This window comes from Equus quagga, chromosome 9 (genome assembly GCF_021613505.1).
Source record: "Equus quagga isolate Etosha38 chromosome 9, UCLA_HA_Equagga_1.0, whole genome shotgun sequence".
Lineage (NCBI taxonomy): Eukaryota > Metazoa > Chordata > Mammalia > Perissodactyla > Equidae > Equus > Equus quagga.
The window spans coordinates 79,913,874-79,931,693 of NC_060275.1; the positions used below are offsets into that span (position 1 = coordinate 79,913,874).

General features: G+C 38.8%; 1 protein-coding gene across 3 annotated transcripts in view; it reads left to right on the forward strand.

Annotated features, from left to right (window-relative positions):
* Positions 1-3,793: 3,793 nt before the first annotated feature.
* The window catches only part of IL6ST (interleukin 6 cytokine family signal transducer), a 58,841-nt gene continuing 44,814 nt past the window's right edge, over positions 3,794-17,820 (forward strand). For all 3 annotated transcript variants that reach the window (XM_046671081.1, XM_046671082.1, XM_046671083.1), the window contains exon 1: positions 3,794-4,016. The gene's annotated coding sequence lies outside the window, so the exon portion shown is untranslated. The remainder of the gene's footprint in view (positions 4,017-17,820) is intronic.

Below are 17,820 nucleotides of genomic sequence, written 5' to 3' on the forward strand. Positions count from 1 at the left end.
TTTTAAACTCTCTTGCTCTACTAAATTCATTAAAATGAAATAAAATAAGCAAATACTAATAACATTAAGAAGTTTCTGCTAACTTCTCAATTTTAAAACAATAGCCATAAAACTATGGTGTTAGAAATCAGAACAGTGGTCACCAGTGGGCTTCCAATAACTAGAAGGGAGGAGGAGGGGCCTTTTGGGAGATGGTCATGTTCTGTTTCTTGATCTAGATGCAAGTCACGTGGCTGTGTCCAGTTCGTGAAAAATTTTTAAGTTAGACTCTTACAGTATGTTCATTTTTTGAATATATATTATTCTTCAGTAAAATTTTCAAAATAGAGTCATAATCTTGCTTAGTTTTGTTGCTACGAAATGAAGTTTTCCTGTTTTCTAGCTTGGATATTTAGTTACAACTCGATTTAAGTTCATATTTCATCCCAAACTTATTTTATTAAATGGATTACGATGTGGTTTAAACTGCTTCATTTTTGAGACGTATTTGAATTAACTACTTTTAATTCTATTTGGTGAATTAAATGCTATTATTTTACAAAGGTTTCAACATATATAGAAAAGCTGTCCTCCACTCACCATTGAGTTAGTATTTAATTTTTAAAATTTTCCAAGGTATTTTATGTGAATCATGAAAAATATAAAACTAGGAGATTGAACTTGGTAGGAGTAGGACCAAGAACATAGAAAGAGGAAATCTTTTCCAAGGATATGGGTCGTTCTTCCTGTTAGGCAATGCAAAAAGAGGAAAAGGCTAAATATATAGTTACCTCCTAAATTGGAGAAAAGTTAAGGATGCTTAAAAAGGATGGTCTTGGTTTTTCCAGGGAATAATGAAACAAGGTTCTGTACTAAGAATAAATGTTGGGGTGGGGCTGGTAGTTTAAGGAAAAGGGAAATAGGAAACAGCACTGACAAGGTAAACACGGCTGAAGGTCAAGGGAATTGAAGTTACTAGTGAGAGTGCAGCAAAATGGTTGATAATATGTTCTCACAGTTTAGGAAGAGAAGAGAAGATAGGAAATAACTGATAAACTCTGAGAACAAAGATTGGAGGTCATATTGAGGACAAACTGCAGACTCAATGGGAGGAGTGAGAGAGATAGAAGATAAGGTAGCTCTGGGCAGAGAGGGAAATTCATAATCCAAAATTTTGCAGGTGGAGTAATTTCATCTGATGACTTAATTCAAGCTATGGTTACACCTGTGGGTTTCTGATAAAGAGTGAAGATGAAGATCATTTGAAAAGAGAAGGATGAGAAATTGTGAGGTCAGGGTGCTAATTGAGTCATTATAATGGATGCTGAAGTCATCAGGTTGATGCAGGATATGGAGATAGTTCCAACGCTGACACAGAGTTTCAGAAACACAACTGGGCACAGGCAAGGAAGTAAATGGCTATCCACGTACTTCCTGGTCAGGGCCAGATTTAAACAGAATGCAAGGCAGGCAAAGTTTGTCTTCAACATTTATCACCTTGCTTCTGTAGCATTTTTTCCTAGCTTTGTTCACCTACTCTCAAGTAACCTCAGCGTCCTCATGTTGCCCTCTCACAGTACAAGTTCCCCACCCTCTGCTTTTGACATATCTAAATTCTCAAATGGTCCCAAGGTATAAATGGAAAGTTCTCGATTGGTATGTCACTTTTCCTCACTTATCTTTACCTTTTGACAGGGCTTTCTAATGACAAATCCTTAACTTGAAAGTGATCATTTCAGGGCCAATACCCTACAGAGGTATCTGTAAAGTCATGTAATTCTAGCTGAGGGGAGAAGGGCTCTTGCTGTTCTGAAAAATCTTTCTCCAATATTGACTCATTCTTTTAGCCTAGGACTTTAACCACTCCCACAAATTGTGAGTTTCTTAGGGGTTAGGGCCAGGCTAAGCCAACACAAAGATATCCACAAAAGGGCTAATTCAGTCCCTTGCTTTCCTGACCAGTGTGCAAGGCAGCCTAGTGTGCTGTGAGAGAGTGATTCCCTCTGTCTACTCCGTGCCACTGAAATAGCATCATTTTCAATATATGCTGCGATGCAAAAGGTTTGGGAAGCACTGACATAGTGGGCATTCAATAATGATAAGAGCTGACATTTACGGAGCACCTATGTGCCAAGCACTTCATGTATTTTAACTCATTTAACTCTTGCAGCAATCCTATTAGCTTGGTACATTGCTGCCCAAGGTCACAGACAGAGGCATTAGTAGCACCAGGATTCAAATTCAGGCAATTTGGAACCAAAAAGTATACAACCACTATACATTGCGCTGAATAAATGTTCACTAGATCTAAATAAATTTTTTAATTTAACAAAATCCTTCAAAAGTTTTTTGTTTTTAAGATTGGCACCTGAGCTAACATCTGTTGCCAATCTTTTCTTTCTTCTTCTCCCCCAAGCCCCCCATTACATAGTTGTCTATTCTAGTTGTAGGTCCTCCTGGTTCTGTGGGACACCGCCTCAGCATGGCTTGATGAGCAGTGCTAGGTCTGCACCCAGGATGCGAAGTCGCAAAACCCGGGGCTGCTGGAGCGAGTGAATTTAACCACTCGGCCACTGGGCGGCCCCTCAAAGTTTGTTTTAAAATAAACATCTATATAAATGGCCAAACTAGAACACGATCCAGTCACACTCTGTAGGTTAGATATAGGATGACAGGGAGCAGCAAGAGCTGAATGCAACGGAGCCTTGTCTCCCCTGCAGCACCATCCCCAAGCTTGCCTGGGACTTCTTTAGCATGACACATAGCAGGCCCACTTTTCCGTGTCTTTTAAGAATTATCTGGTCAACAACTAAGACATCATAATTTGGTCTATGTTTTACTCTATCTGAATCCTCAATATAATGAAGAACCTTATAATTGTCTGTTAATTTATGGGTATAATTTGTTCGAGTCCATTAAATCATTATTCTCCTCCTATAGCCTGCCATTCTTCCACAAAAGGCCCCGGCCTCGGATGTGCTTCTTTATACACACACACACACACACACACACACACCGCTTATCTTTTAAGCTTCTCATCTTGTTTTGGGGAAAAAAATACATCAAAGTGAGCCTGAAGGGCCCTTTTACAGGCTGGGGTAGGAGAATGTAATGAAATTGGTTTTTACTCGGTATTTTTATCACAGATTGGAAGGTACAACCCGCAAAGAAAAACTAGTTTCTTGGCGCGTCACCAGCTCTGGGGTTCACTGATAAATCACACCCAAATTCATTTACTAACTTAAAAATATATATAGTATTAAGTAAGGTCCGTTTACATAAGACTTGGACCGAAGCCTCCACTGCCACAATCTGCGGTGATCTCCTGTGGAGTCACGACCACCGAGCCCTTCACTCTTCCCGAGGAGGTCCCACGCCTCCTCTGTCCCCAGGGGTGCCCGGCGGTCCCTCGCGGCTCTGAGTCCCTCGCGGAAGGTCGCCAAGAGAGGCCGAAGGAGCCGCGGCGAGAAGGCAGGGCGGCCGGCGCGGGCAGAACCCGACCTTCAGTTCACGACCCCGTTATTCCACGGGAAAATGGAACATTCCGCTCCTTCCGCCCGCACAGAGGAGGTGGGGGGAACCCTTCGATCTCGTCTGGGAGAGGCGACGCGGGCGCTGCCGCCGGAATCCGGGACGCCGGGAGCCGCGTTACGGGAATCGCAGCCGCCTAGAGTCCCGCCCCCTCGCCGACGGGTGGCCGCTGGGCCAATGCCCGGGCGTGCCGGGTCTCGCGGGGGCCAATGGGCGTGCAGGCCCCAAGCCCGTGGGCGGGGCGCGCCGAGGGCGTCGCGGGGCGGGCTCAGGGGGGCAGATCGCCCCGCGGTGGGAGGAGGCTTGCGTGCCGCGTCTGCGGGAAGGAGCCTGGAGCCAGCCCGAGCCGGGGCGAAGAACCGAGAGGCCCGCGGAGCCGCGAGGAGAACGCTCGGGCGCCGCTGAGCTGGGGGCCGCGGCCGGCCGGCCTACGGGCCCAGCCCGGCCTGGCGCTGAGGGGGACGTGCGCTGTGGAGACGTGGAGGAGCGAGGCGCCGCGGCCTGAGGTGAGGAGGGGCCGGGCTGGGGCGGAGGGCCATGTAGCGGAAGGGTAAGGGCTCGGTCGGGGCCGACCGGCCGGGAACTGGGGGCCCTCGCGGGGGCCCCCGTTCCCGGGAGAGGGGCGCCCCGACACCGCGCACGGCCCGGGCTTATTCGCCCCAGCCTGGAAATTCCCGCATTCCTTCCTCTCCCGGTTCCCACACCTCCGAATTTGATTTCCCCAACTTTGTCACCTCGTTTCTCGACCTTAGGTACAAACCTTACCTCCAACACACCACGCACACACGCACACACGCCCCCGCCCCAAGACTACCTTCTGGATCATACTCCTTTTTGGTTACCAAATCCCTGCTTTTTCCACAATCTTCTTTCCGTCTCCCCTTAAATTCCACTAGCCCCGCGCTGGACTCTTCATTTTCTCCCCGAAGGTTAATTTCCTTTTCCCAAAGCCATCTTTTCATCCTTAAATTGTAACGTTTCAACATTGCCGAAAGTTCACCGTACTTATTAACGTTCTTAACTAACGTCTGTTTCCTTCTTTTGATCTTTTATTGTGTGCCGGTCCTAATGAATCCCGCAGACCGCTGTATCCTAAAGGCTCCCAATCCAGGTCTTTAGAACTTCACCCCCTCCCCCAAGCTTAAAGGTTATGCCAAGCAGCAAAGTTCTGTTTTTTGGTAGACGGACAGCATTTTATTCATAACCCCAAACTGAAAAAATATCACGGTTCAAAATAAGACTTGTCGCTTTTGTTCTTTTTTCCTTCAGGAGGAAATCCATTTCGGTTTAATTTGTGTAGTATTGGGCATTTCAGCAATTATACTGCTTCAAAATAATTAATTGTTGGAGTGCCAGGAGGAATCTTCTAAAAGATTGGAGTGTTTGGTTTAGTCAGTGCTGTAAACAAACCCTTTAGACTGTATGACTGCCAGCGTCAAGTTGGAACAACTCTTAATTTGAAATTACTGACTCAGATCATCATATGAGCTGTTCGCCATTATCTTTATTTCTTAAGTTCTTGTTAATTCCTGTTTGGAAGTATATTTGGGTTCTAAATTGGAATACTACATTTATAGAACCAACTTCGTATAAAGTTAAATTGTGCTTTGCAAATATTTCTCTTCTGGGATAATTTTGAATACTTGTTTTTAATCACAAGTGAAAGAAAAAAATTACAGGATGGAGAAAATGTCAGAAAAAGAGGATAATTTTTGTAGTGGAATTTTTCCCCCTTCTCAAATCTGTGTAATTGACAATACTGTAGGTGTTTAATTTTCTCATAGGTGATTTGGAATATTATAACTACTGCTGCCAGCTAATTTAATATGTTTTCTTCTGAAAAATGTGTTCAGTGTCCTCATTTTTATTTATGAATTGCAGTGTTTTCAGTTTCTTTAAAATTTTTCCCAGGAGAATTTGTGCTTCAGTTAAATGTTAGGGTGAATGTGATTGTATATACCTGTAAAGTAGGTGTTAAAATAACAATACCCACCTTTGAGAGAAGGAAACTGAGGCAAAGGGTCCCTGTGAAACCTTCATCTGCGTAATTCCAAATCCTGTCCTCTCAATCGTTTTGTCCTGCTGACACATTTGTCATAGAGGATACACTATTACAGAGTGGTTTGGGAACGAAAGGACTCCCCATAACTACTCTACAGGGAAGGTTTTTCCCCCCCAGAAGCTATTTCAGAGCTTTTCATTTTAGTGCGAGAATTCCCTGGCCCTGATACATTTGCATCTTGGCTCCAAGAAGCATGGAATGTTCTCACAGTCTTCTCCATTTCTTTGATTGCAAAGGCAGTATGATCAAGCTGATGTTTCTGCTGAGCTTTATTACTTTACACAACAGATACTAAGCACTTACTGCTGGCTGTAGGAACTCACAAAGATGCGCGAGATGTCATCAGGACCTACAAAGGGTTTACAGAAATTGGGTTGACAAATGTTACGTGAAAAATTACAAGGATGCAAGGCAGTCTTAATTAAATGCAGAATGATAGAGAAAATGCTATAGATACTTAAATTAGGGAGTGATCGTTTAAGGGTTGGAATGATCAAAGGATTTACCAGAAATCAGCCTTGAAACCTGGGTAAGACTGGGTAAAGGGAAAAATGAACGGAGCCCATTCCGAATAGAGGTCTATGTGGAAAGGGTAGGAAATAACCAAGGTATGTTAATTATAATAGCCAATACATATGTAATGCTTATTTTATGCCAGTCACTACTCTGACTGGTGTAAAATACATTAATACATTTTCCCTGTAGTAACTCATTTGATCCTCATAACATTACAAAATAGATCTTATTATCCTCCTTTTACAAAGAGGGAAACCAAGGCACAGAGAGGTTAATTAATTTTCCCAGTGCCACACAACTCATAAGTGGTAGATCCAAAATTCATATCTAGACAGCCTGGCCTCAGAATCTAAGCTCTTAACCATGATACGTATACTGCCTCTTCGTATAGTATACTTGAGTGACAGTAACTGGAATAATATGGCCATACCAGTGGGTCTTTTAAAACCCACTCTTAATTGTGCCTCAGCGACAGGGATATGGTTTAATAAATATGTCCTTAGGCGATTTCATCATTGTGCGAACATCATAGAATGTACTTACACAAATCTAGATGGTATAGCCTACTACACAGGCTATACGGTACTAATCTTGTGGGACCACCATCATATATGCAGTCCGTTGTTGACCGAAATGTCGTTATGTTGAACATGACTGTTGGATTCTGAGGATATCAAGACATAAACAATTACAGTACAGTGGTATGAATCCTATTAGGGAACTATATACAAGTGCATTGGGAGCAAAGATGTTTGCGAGAGTTGGGAAATTCCACAGAAGAGATGATGTTTCCATCTGAGTTATAAACAGTGTAAAGCAGAATCCAGGAAAAGACATTCTAGAGGCAGGGAATAGCATATGGAGAAGCACAGACTCTGAAATAAGTGTGTTAGAGAAAGTCTAGTCATTTGCTGTGACTTGAGCTTGGAGTCCATAGGGGTGGCTAGTAAGGGAACAAAAGGTAAGATCAAATTGTGAATGGCATGGTGAGGTCAAGTAAAATGAAGAGCTTAAATATTTGCTTTGCATTTGGGAAACTACAAAAATAATTTCAGCATGATTAGAGTGGAAACCAGATTGCTTGCTATTCTCTAGAAGTATAGTGGTGGAGTAGCTTGGGGGAAAAGTCTGAGTAGAGGGGTGTTTTTTAGAATGGACTTTAAGTATTGGAGAAGATAGATTGGACAGGCACACTGAAGCCAAATTTTTAGGTTCTTAAATAGCTAAAATACTTGGCATTATTATTCTCCCTTTAAAAAGCTTTTGAGAAAAACAGTGACAAGTTTAAAGTAGTGTCTTAGAGAGATTCATCCACCAATAACGTTCAGACTGATTTGGAAGGAGGATAGAGACTGGAAGCAGGAAGGCAGTTATAAGTAATGAGGTGATCAATGCCTAAATTAGGTAGAAAAGAGGAGACAAATGGGAAAGACATTATGAAAGAAGACTGCATAAGATTTGTAACTGAGAAAAGCTTAATGTAATAGACAGGTAAGAGACAACGATGGACCCTATTGACTTAGGCAATTCAAGAAGGGTGAGTATTTTTAGATGAGGGAAAAAGATAAGTACTGTGATTGAAAAAAACGTGTGCATTTATGTACATAGTGTGCGTGACCCTGTGTATGTGTGTGTGTGTGGTTTTTAGACCTGTTAAATTTATTTGAGTCAGAGGCAGAATTTCTAAGATATGTAACTGGAGTTAAAAGAAAGGTCCCAGCCAGAATTCTTGAAATTATTTTGTTTGAAGGTAATAGTTGAAGTCATATGTTTTCAAGATGTTAGTATTTTAAAAGAATAGTAGATGCCAGATACTTTGGGGTACGTTCATAGTCAGGAGGTAAAACCTAGCAGAGAATTCAGTAAAGGAGATAGTAAAGTAGATAAAGCAAAGAATTCAACCACTTGATATGATTACATAGAAACCAGGAGATAGGAGAAATTCAAGAAGCAGAGATGGTCAATAATGTAAAATGCTTCAGAAACACTTATAATATTGTCACAATAGCTACAGTTTCTTTTTTTATTCTGTGTCTATCTAGTATATCTTAGTGAGATTTAATGAGAAATGAGTTAGCTATTTAGTCATGAATAGGAGATCTACATCTATGGAAATGTGGCTATAATAGAGATTATTGTTTTAAAGCTGCATGTGTACATATCCAGAGCAGGAGCTTCATTTCTTTCAGCACGATAAATCCCTTGCCCTGTTAAAATTTGAATATTCTGCCTCTAAATTTTTATTTTTTCTTTACTCAAACTAATCAGTTTCATGCTTTGCCCTAAAATAGATCGGTTTCATCTCATTACTTCTGAGTAGTGCATTTCATATCTGTCTTCCGTACAGTCTGTTTTTGTTTGGATGTTCTGTTGTGTGTATTCACTACCCCCAGCCCCTAACACAGAGTAAACTCCTCAGAGCTGTGTTTCAGATAGCACTGCTCTGGTTTGTAGACTGGTGTGCGCTGGGATTTTGCTGTTGGTAATCTTCATTTGACAGTTAGAATCAAAGATGCTGTATAGCTCATATGTATTCTGTTTTCTTTGTCTAGAAAGCCTTTACTCTTAATTTCATAGCTGGGCTCTTCTGGTTCCTCTCTGAATTGGGTATTCTGTGTGTTCCTCTAGTACTCTGTGTATGTTCTACCTCTCTAAACTTTGAACTTCTGAAGTGCAGGAACTGTTTATTTGGCTTCAACTATGTTTGTAATGTTTTATTTCTTAAGCTCCGGTGAGAACACGGATGGTCATTAAAGAAGTAGTCTTTAAACTTTTCGTATGTCTAAAACAGTCAGTGATAATTTGTAAAAGGCCTTCTGTAACTCTAAGGTCATAAGCATACTCTGTATTTTCTTCCAATACTCTTAAAATTTTACTTTTGCATTTAGGTCCTTAATCAGTCTGGAGTATATGCATCTGATGAAGTAGGGCTCTTTATTTTTTTGCTTGTGGAGCCAGTTGTTCCAGTACTATTTGTTGAATAGTCCTTTATTTTCCTAGTGATATGAGATACTTTTTTTAAAATCACATATATTAAATTCTAATATATCCTTGCGTCTGTTTCTGGACTTTTTGTTTTGTGCCATTGATTTAATTGTCTATTACTATGCCAATTCCATGTTTGGGGTTTTTTTTTATTTTTGTTTTTTGAGGAAGATTAGCCCTGAGCTAACAGCTGCTGCCTGTACTCCTCTTTTTGCTGAGGAAGACTGGCCCTGAGCTAACACCCATGCCCATCTTCCTCTACTTTATATGTGGGACGCCTGCCACAGCATGGCTTGCTGAGCAGTGCCATGTCTACACCCGGGATCTGAACCAGCGAACCCTGGGCCGCCGAAGCGGAACATGTGAACTTAACCGCTGTGCCACAGGGCGGGCCTCCCAATGCCATGTTTTAATTACTGTAACTTTATAGTATGTATTAATAGATGGTACAGCAAGTACTCTGTTTATTCTTTTTGAAAATTGGCTTTTGGCTATTCTCTAATATTTTATGTGAAATTTTAAATTGGTTTGTAAAGTATGATAATAAACCACTTTGCAATTTGGGTTAAAATTATATTGCATTAATATGTTAATTTGTGAAGAAATGATGTCTCTACTATATATATATTTTTTTCATCCCGTAATATTTAGATCTTACTAATGAACCTTTTAGTAAGGTTTTATAGTTTTCTCCATAAAGTTCTTTTGTAGTTCTGAGTCGATCTTTTCCTAGATATATTATAGTTTTTGATGTTATTGTGAATAGGATTTTTTCTATTACATTTTCTAATTAGTTGTTACTATAGGACAGCCATATTTTTTTGTGATCTTTTGTTCAACTATTATGTTAAACTTTCAATAGTCCAAATAGTTTGTCATTTGATTCTCATTCTTTTTCTTGATAAGTGATCATATCATCTATAAGTTTTTCTTTTTTCATGTTTATATTTTATTTATTTATTATATTCTTGGTTAAGCCCTCTAGAACAGTGTTGAATAAGTGATGACTCCAGGCATCTTCTTTGAATCCTGACTTTAATAGGAATGCTTCTAATTTTTATTTTTAAATATGATGTTAATTATAGGTTTCTGATAAAGTACTGTGGCAGCAACAACAAGAACTGCACTGATAATAACAGCTTTTTAAATTTATTAAGTACATACTATGAGCCAGACAGATTCTAAATAATTTATGTGTATTGACTTATGTAATCTTCACAAAAGTCCTAGGTGGTATGTGGGTAAGCGATGGTGTTATCCTCATTTTTACAGATAAGGAAAATGAAAGCAAAGGATATGAAATAACTTGCCTAAGATGTTTTACAAAAAATAGAGGAGTTGGGATTTGAACACAGGCAGTCTGATTCCAGAGTCCATCCTTTTGTGTTTGTTATACTTCATCAAGATAGGAATGGTCTCTTTCAGTCTTAGTTTCTGACACTTTGTTGTTTTTAAGTTTTAAGTGAACAGTTGTTGAGTATTATCAGATGCTTTTCAAGTGTCTATTGGAATGATTGTGTAGTTTTCTTCTTTATTAATAAATATAGTGGGTAACATTGATATCTTTTATGTTGAACCATACTTGTATTTTTAGGCTAAATACTTGTTATTATTTATGGTTTAGTTTGGTTTTCAAATACATTGCAAGAATAAATTTGCAAATACTTTAATTAGGCTTTTTCACACCAATATTCAAATAGTTTGACAGTAGTTTTCATTGTGTAATCCTTTTTTGATTTGATATTCATATGACTATGCAACTTGCACTTCTGGCCAAAAGGTGTAACAAAGATAAGATTTACTCTCCTGTCTAAAACAACCATAAAACAGAAAAATACATGAAACAATGATAATCAAGACACTGGACACTGGATGATAAAAGGAAATGGATCTTGAGAGATGGGAAACAAATAATGTGAACCCTGTAATTGCACTAGCCTACTACCTTGAAAGAGTTTTCAGACCATGGCACAGGTAGGGGAAATCCAGGCTAAGCTCAGTGGACACTCTTTGAGTCGAAGGGATGGCTAGGGACACCAAAGTCTGGAGTTCACAGAACAGGATACTGAAGAACTCTTGCAGTTCTTGAAACAAGAGAACTCTTGAAAGATTCAGAGGTCCCCTTCAACTATTCAGCTGAGTACTGACCAGTGCATATGTGTGAAGAAACTACTGAAGGCCAGGGAAAGAACCTCCTGAAAGGATTAGAGATAACTGTGCTTGGTGTTTCCATAGGGTCAGGAATGGTGCGGGTCTTCACCAACCAGATTGGAGACCATCTTGATTCATGAACATTGGATAGAGTACACAAAAGGGTCTTATCTCAGTAGCAGGGAGTAATTAGCCCTAGAATAATCACTTCTCCAGTCCCACCCAGTGTATCTTAAAATCAAGACCTGAAAGAATCAGCCTGTTTCCAGTGAACTGTGTCCTAGGACAAAGTTTGAGAGTATTTATAGGAATACAAAAATATCTGATGCCCAACAAGGTAAAATTCACAATGTCTGACATCCAATCAAAAATTACCAGACATGCAAAGAACCATGAAAATACAATGTATAAGGGGAAAAATCAATCAATCAAATCTAGCACAGAGCTGATGTTAGAATCACCAAAGACATTAATTAAAACAATTGTTATAACTGTATTCTATGTTCAAAAAGTTGAGTAGAGTTATAGAATATATGAAAAAGAACCAAACTGAAATTCTAGAGATGAAAAATACAATGTATGAGATGAAAATACGCTAGTTAGGATTAATGGCAGATTAAACATTGCAGAGGAAAAGATCAGTAACCTTAAAGACCAGCAGTTTTATCATAAACAAAACACAGAGAAGAAAAGAAAAAAAAATGAACTGAGCATCAGTGAGCTGTGGGAGTACTGCAGGCGTCCTGATATACATGGTTATTGGAGTTCTCAAGGGTGGGAGAAGGAGTGGCAGAGACAGAAATATATTTAAAGAAATAAAGGCCAGAATTTTTCTGGATTTGATAAAAACTGTAAATCAGCAGATCTAAGAAGTTCAACAAACTCTAAGCACAAGAAACAAGATGAAAACTACACTGAGGTGGCTCACAATCAGATTGCTCAAAAGTAATAATGAAACTAGCTGTAAAAAACTTAAACACATCCAGAGGGAAAAAAAGAGACATTTTATACAAAAGAACAAAGATAAGGATAAATTTCTCATTAGAAAACAAGGCAAGTAAGAAGTTAGTGGAGCTACATTTTTAAAGTACTGAAAGAAAAAAACTATCAATCAAGAATCTATACTCAGTTGAAAATATCTGTGAAAATGATAAAGTTTTTTAGATATACAAAAACAATTTATCACCAGCAGACTCACACACAGAAAAAGCTAAAGGAGTCCTTCAGGCAGAAGGAAAATATCAGATGGAAACATGGGTCTATGTAAAGGAATGAAAAACTCTGGAAATGGTAACTACATCAGTAAATATACAGATTTTCATATTATTTAAGTCAAAATAAGTGACTCTTTAAACGAAAATAATGACAATATAGTTTATAACATTTGTGAAGTGCATGTGAAGTTTATAACATATGTAAAATTAAGTTGTATTTCAAAAATAGCACAAAGGTCAAGAGGGGAGAATTGGATGCATACTCTCGTATAGGTATACCTCACTTTATTGGGCTTACCTATATTGCATTTGGCAGATACTGCATTTTTTACAAATTGAATGGTTGTGGCAACCCTGTGTCAAGCAAGTCTATTGATGCCATTTTTCCAACAGCGTTTGCTCACTTTGTGTCTCTGTGTCACATTTTGGTAATTCTCGCAGTATTTCCAGCTTTTTCATTATTATATTTGTTATGGTGATCTGTAATCAGTGTTTGTTGATGTTACTGTTATAATTGTTCTGGGGTGCCACAAACAGCGCCCATAGAAGAAGACAAACTTAGTTGATAAAATGTTGTGTGCGTTCTGACTCCTCTACCTATCCGCCATTCCCCCATCTCTCTTCCTTTCCTTGGGCTTCCCTATTCCCTGAGACCCAACAATATTGAAAGTAGGCCAGTTAATAACCCTACAGTGTCATCTAAGTATTCAAGTGAAAGGAATAGTCACCCATCTCTCACTTTAAATCAAAAGCTAGAAATGATTAAGCTTAGTGAGGAAGATGTGTCAAAAGCCAAGACAGGCTGAAAGCTAGGCCTCTTGTGCCAAACAGTTAGCCAAGTTGTGAATGCCAGGGAAAAGTTCTTGAAGGAAATTAAAAGTGCTACTCCAGTGAATACATAAATGATAAGAAAGAAAAACAGTCTTATTGCTGATAGGGAGAACATTTTAGCAGTCTGGATAGAAGATCAAACCAGCCACAACATTTCCGTAAACCAAAGCCTAATCCAGAGCAAATCCAGAGCAAGACCCTAATCCCTTCAATTCTATGAAGGCTGAGAGAGGTGAGGAAGCTGCAGAAGAAAAGTTTGAAGGTAGCAGAGGTTGGTTTATGAGGTTTAAGGAAAGAAGCTGTCTCCATAACATAAAAGTACAAGGTAAAGCCACAAGTGCTGATGTAGGAGCTGCAGGATGTTATGCAGAAGATCTAGCTAAAATAGTTAATGAAGGTGGCTATACTAGAAAACAGATTTTCAGTGTAGACAAAACAGCCTTATATTGGAAGAAGATGCCATCTAGGACTTTTATAGCTAGGGAAGAGAAGTCAGTGCCTGGCTTCCAAGCTTCAAAGGACAGGCTGACTCTCTTGTTAGGGGCTAGTGCTGCTGGTAACTTTAAGTTGAAGCCAGTGCTCATTTACCATTCTGAAAATCCTAGGGCCCTTAAGAATGATGCTAAATTTATTCTGCCTCTGCTCTATAATTGGAACAACAAAGCCTGGATGACAGCATGGTTTACTGAATATTTTGAGCCCACTGTTGAGATGTACTGTTCAGAAAAACTGATTCCTTCCAAAATATTACTGCTCATTGATAATGCATCTGGTCACCCAGGGGCTCTAATGGAGATGTATAATGAGATTAATGTTTTCATGCCTGCTAACGCAACATCCATTCTGCAGCCTGTGGATCAAGGAGTAATTTCAACTTTCAGGTCTTATTGTTTAAGAGATACATTTCGTAATGCTATAGCTTTCATAGATAGTGATTCCTCTGATGGATCTGGGCAAAGTAAATTGAAAACATTCTGGAAAGGATTCACCATTCTAGATGCCGTTAAGAACATTAGTGATTCATGGGAAGAGGTCAAAATACCATCATTAACAGGAGTTTGGAAGAAGTTGATTTCAACCCTCATGGATGATTTTGAGGGTTTCAAGACTTCAATGGAGGAAGTAACTGCAGATGTGGTAGAAATAGCAAGAGAATACAATTGGAAGTGGAGCCTGAAGATGTGACTGAATTGCTGCAGTTTCATGATAAAACCTTAATGAATGAGGACTTACTTTCTCTGGATGAGCAAAGGAAATGGTTCTTGAGATGGAATCTACTTCTGGTGAAGATGCTGTGAAGATAATTGAAATCACAACAAGGATTTAGAATATAACATAAACTTAGTTGATAAAGCAGTGGTAGACTTTGAGAGAATTGACTCCAATTTTGAAAGAATTTCTACTGTGGGTAAAATGCTATCAAATACCATCATATGCTATGGAGAAATTGTTCATGAAAGGAAGAATAAATCAGTGCAGCAGAGTTCATTGTTGTCTATTTTAAGAAATTGCTACAGCCACCCTAACCTTCAGCAACCATCACCCTGATCAGTCAGCAGCCATTGGCATCGAGACAAGACCCTCCAATAGCAAAAAGATTACGACTTACTGAAGGCTCAGGTGATGGTTAGTATTTTTTAGCAGTTAAGTATTTTTTAATTAAGGTGTGTACTTTTTTTAGACATAATGCTGTTAGTCATTTAATAGACTACAGTGTAGACTATAGTGTAAATGTAATTTTTATATGCCCTAGGAATCATAAAATTTGTGTGACTTCCTTTATTGCAATATTTGCTTCATTGTGGTGGTCTGGAACCAAACCCACAATATCTTTGAGGTATGCATGTATACTTTACTATGCATGAAGTGGTATAATATCACTTGAAGATAGACTGTGATAAGTTAAAGATGTATACTGTAAACCTTAAAGCAACCACAAAGATAACAAAACAAAGAACTATAGTTTATAAGCCAACAGGAAGACAAAATGGAAATCATAAAAAATATTTAGTTAAAAATAAAGAGAAAAAGAAGACAAGGGAAACAAAAAACTAAGTAGAAAACAAATATGAAGATGATAGCTTTAAACCTACCTGTGTCAGTAATATTAAATGTAAGTAAATTAAATACCCAATTGGAAAGCAGAAATTGTCAGATTAGATACAACTATCTGCCACCCACCAAAAACAATACTCTTTAAATATGAAGAAACAAGCAGGTTAAACCTAAAAGGATGGGAAAAGATATACCATGATAACACTAATGAAAAGAAAATTGGATTGGCTATAATGATTTCAAAGTAGATTTCAGAGCAAAGAATGTTACTGAGGGTGAAGAACATTATTGCACAATAATAAAAGTCAGTTCATCAAGAGGAACTAATAATTATGTGCCTAATAACATAGCTTCAAAATACATGGGGCAAAAACTGAGAACTGCAAGGAGAAATAAATAAAGCCACACTTATATTTGGGGATCTCACTACCTCTTTTTCAATAATTGATAGAGGGAGTAGACAGAAAATTACTAAGAATGTAGAAGATTTGAACAACAGTATCAACCAAATTGGCCTGATAGACATTTATGTAACACTCCACCCAGCAACAGCTGTGCTTTTTAAGTACACACAGAACATTAATTTCTTATAAAGCTACATTGATGACTTATAAAGCTACAGTCACCAAGACAGTATACTAGTAGCATAAAGATAAGCACATAGGTCAATGGAACAGAATAGACCAGGAGTTGGGAAGTTACAGCCCACAGGTAAATATTGTTAGACTACATCCACACCGCTTTGTTTATGTACTATCTGTGGCTGCTTTTGTGTGACAATAGCAGATTAAATAGTTCCAAGAGACCCTATAGCCTACAAAACCTAAAATATTTACTTTCTGGCCCTTTAAAAGTTTGCCCACCCCTGGAGTAGAGAGTACATTAATAGACCCATGCATATATGGACAACTGATTTTTGACAAAAGTGTAAAGGCAATTCACTTGAGAAAGGATAGTTTTTCAACAAATAGTTCTGAAACAATTGGTTATCCACACGTAACAAAATGAACTTGAATCTCTACTTCATAACATATATACAAGTTAACTTAAAATAGTTCAGAGACCTAAATGTAAAACCTAAAACTAAAGCTTTTTTTTTTTTTTAAGATTTTATTTTTTTCCTGTTTCTCCCCCAAACCCCCAGTACATAGTTGTATATTCTTCATTGTGAGTCCTTCTAGTTGTGGCATGTGGGATGCTGCCTCAGCGTGGTTTGATGAGCAGTGCCATGTCCGCGCCCAGGATTCGAACCAACAAAACACTGGGCCGCCTGCAGTGGAGCGCGCAAACTTAACTGCTCGGCCACGGGGCCAGCCCCTAAAACTAAAGCTTTTAGCTAGAAAATATAGGAGAAAACCTTTGAGACTTTGGGTTAGGCAAAGATTTCTTAGATACAGCACCAAAAGCGCTAATTGATAAATTGGACTTGATTAAAATGAAAACTTGTGCTCTTTAAAAACACCGTTAAGAGAATGAAAAGACAAGACACAGGTTGGAAGAAGATGTGTACATACCAATTTTCTAATAAATACCTTATATCCAGAATATGTTTTTAAAACTTTCAAAACATAATAATGAGAAAGCAACAAACCAAGTTAAAAAGTGAGCAAAATATTTGAAGAGACGCATTACCAAAAGAGGATGTGGCTAAACGTACACCTACCATATGACTGAGTTATTCTACTCCTAGGTATTTTCCCAAGAGAATTGAAAGCTTATGTCCATGCAAAGACTTGGGACTGGTTAAATTATAGAGTATTTATACACTAATAAATATATTATGCACCTGCTCGCAGCAAGGGAGTCAGTGTATTCATCCAGCAAATAATATTAAGTACTTATTATGCTGGGTATGATTCTAGATGCTAGGAATATAACAGGGAACAAAACAGACAAAATTTCCTGCCTCATTTGCTTACATTGTATTTTGGGGCCACAGACAATGTATTCGTTTCCTAGGGCTACTGTAACAAAGTACCGCAAACTAGGCGGCTTGAAACAACAGAAATTTATTCTTTCAAGGTTCTAGAGGCCAGAGGTCCTTCCGAGATTCTGGGGAGAATTCTTCATTGCCTCTTCATAGCTTCTGGTGGTGGCTGTCAGTCCTTGGCATTCCTTAGCTTACAGCTGCATCACTCCAGTCTCTGCCTCTGTTGTCACATGGCGTTCTTCAGATGCGTCTCTTCTTATAATGACACCAGTCATACATATTGTATTACTACTCCAGTATAACATCTTAACTAATTACATATACAACAGCCAAACAGGGTCACATTTTGAGGTACTGGGGGGTGGGACTTCAATATATGTTTTTAGAGGGACACAATTCAACCCATAACAGACAATAAGCAAAATAAGTAAATTAAATAGTGTTATAAATTTTATTTTTTTGAGGAAGATCAGCCCTCAGCTAACATCTGCTGCCAATCCTCCGCTTTTTGCTGAGAAAGACTGGCCTTGAGCTAAGATCCATGCCCATCTCCCTTCACTTTTTAT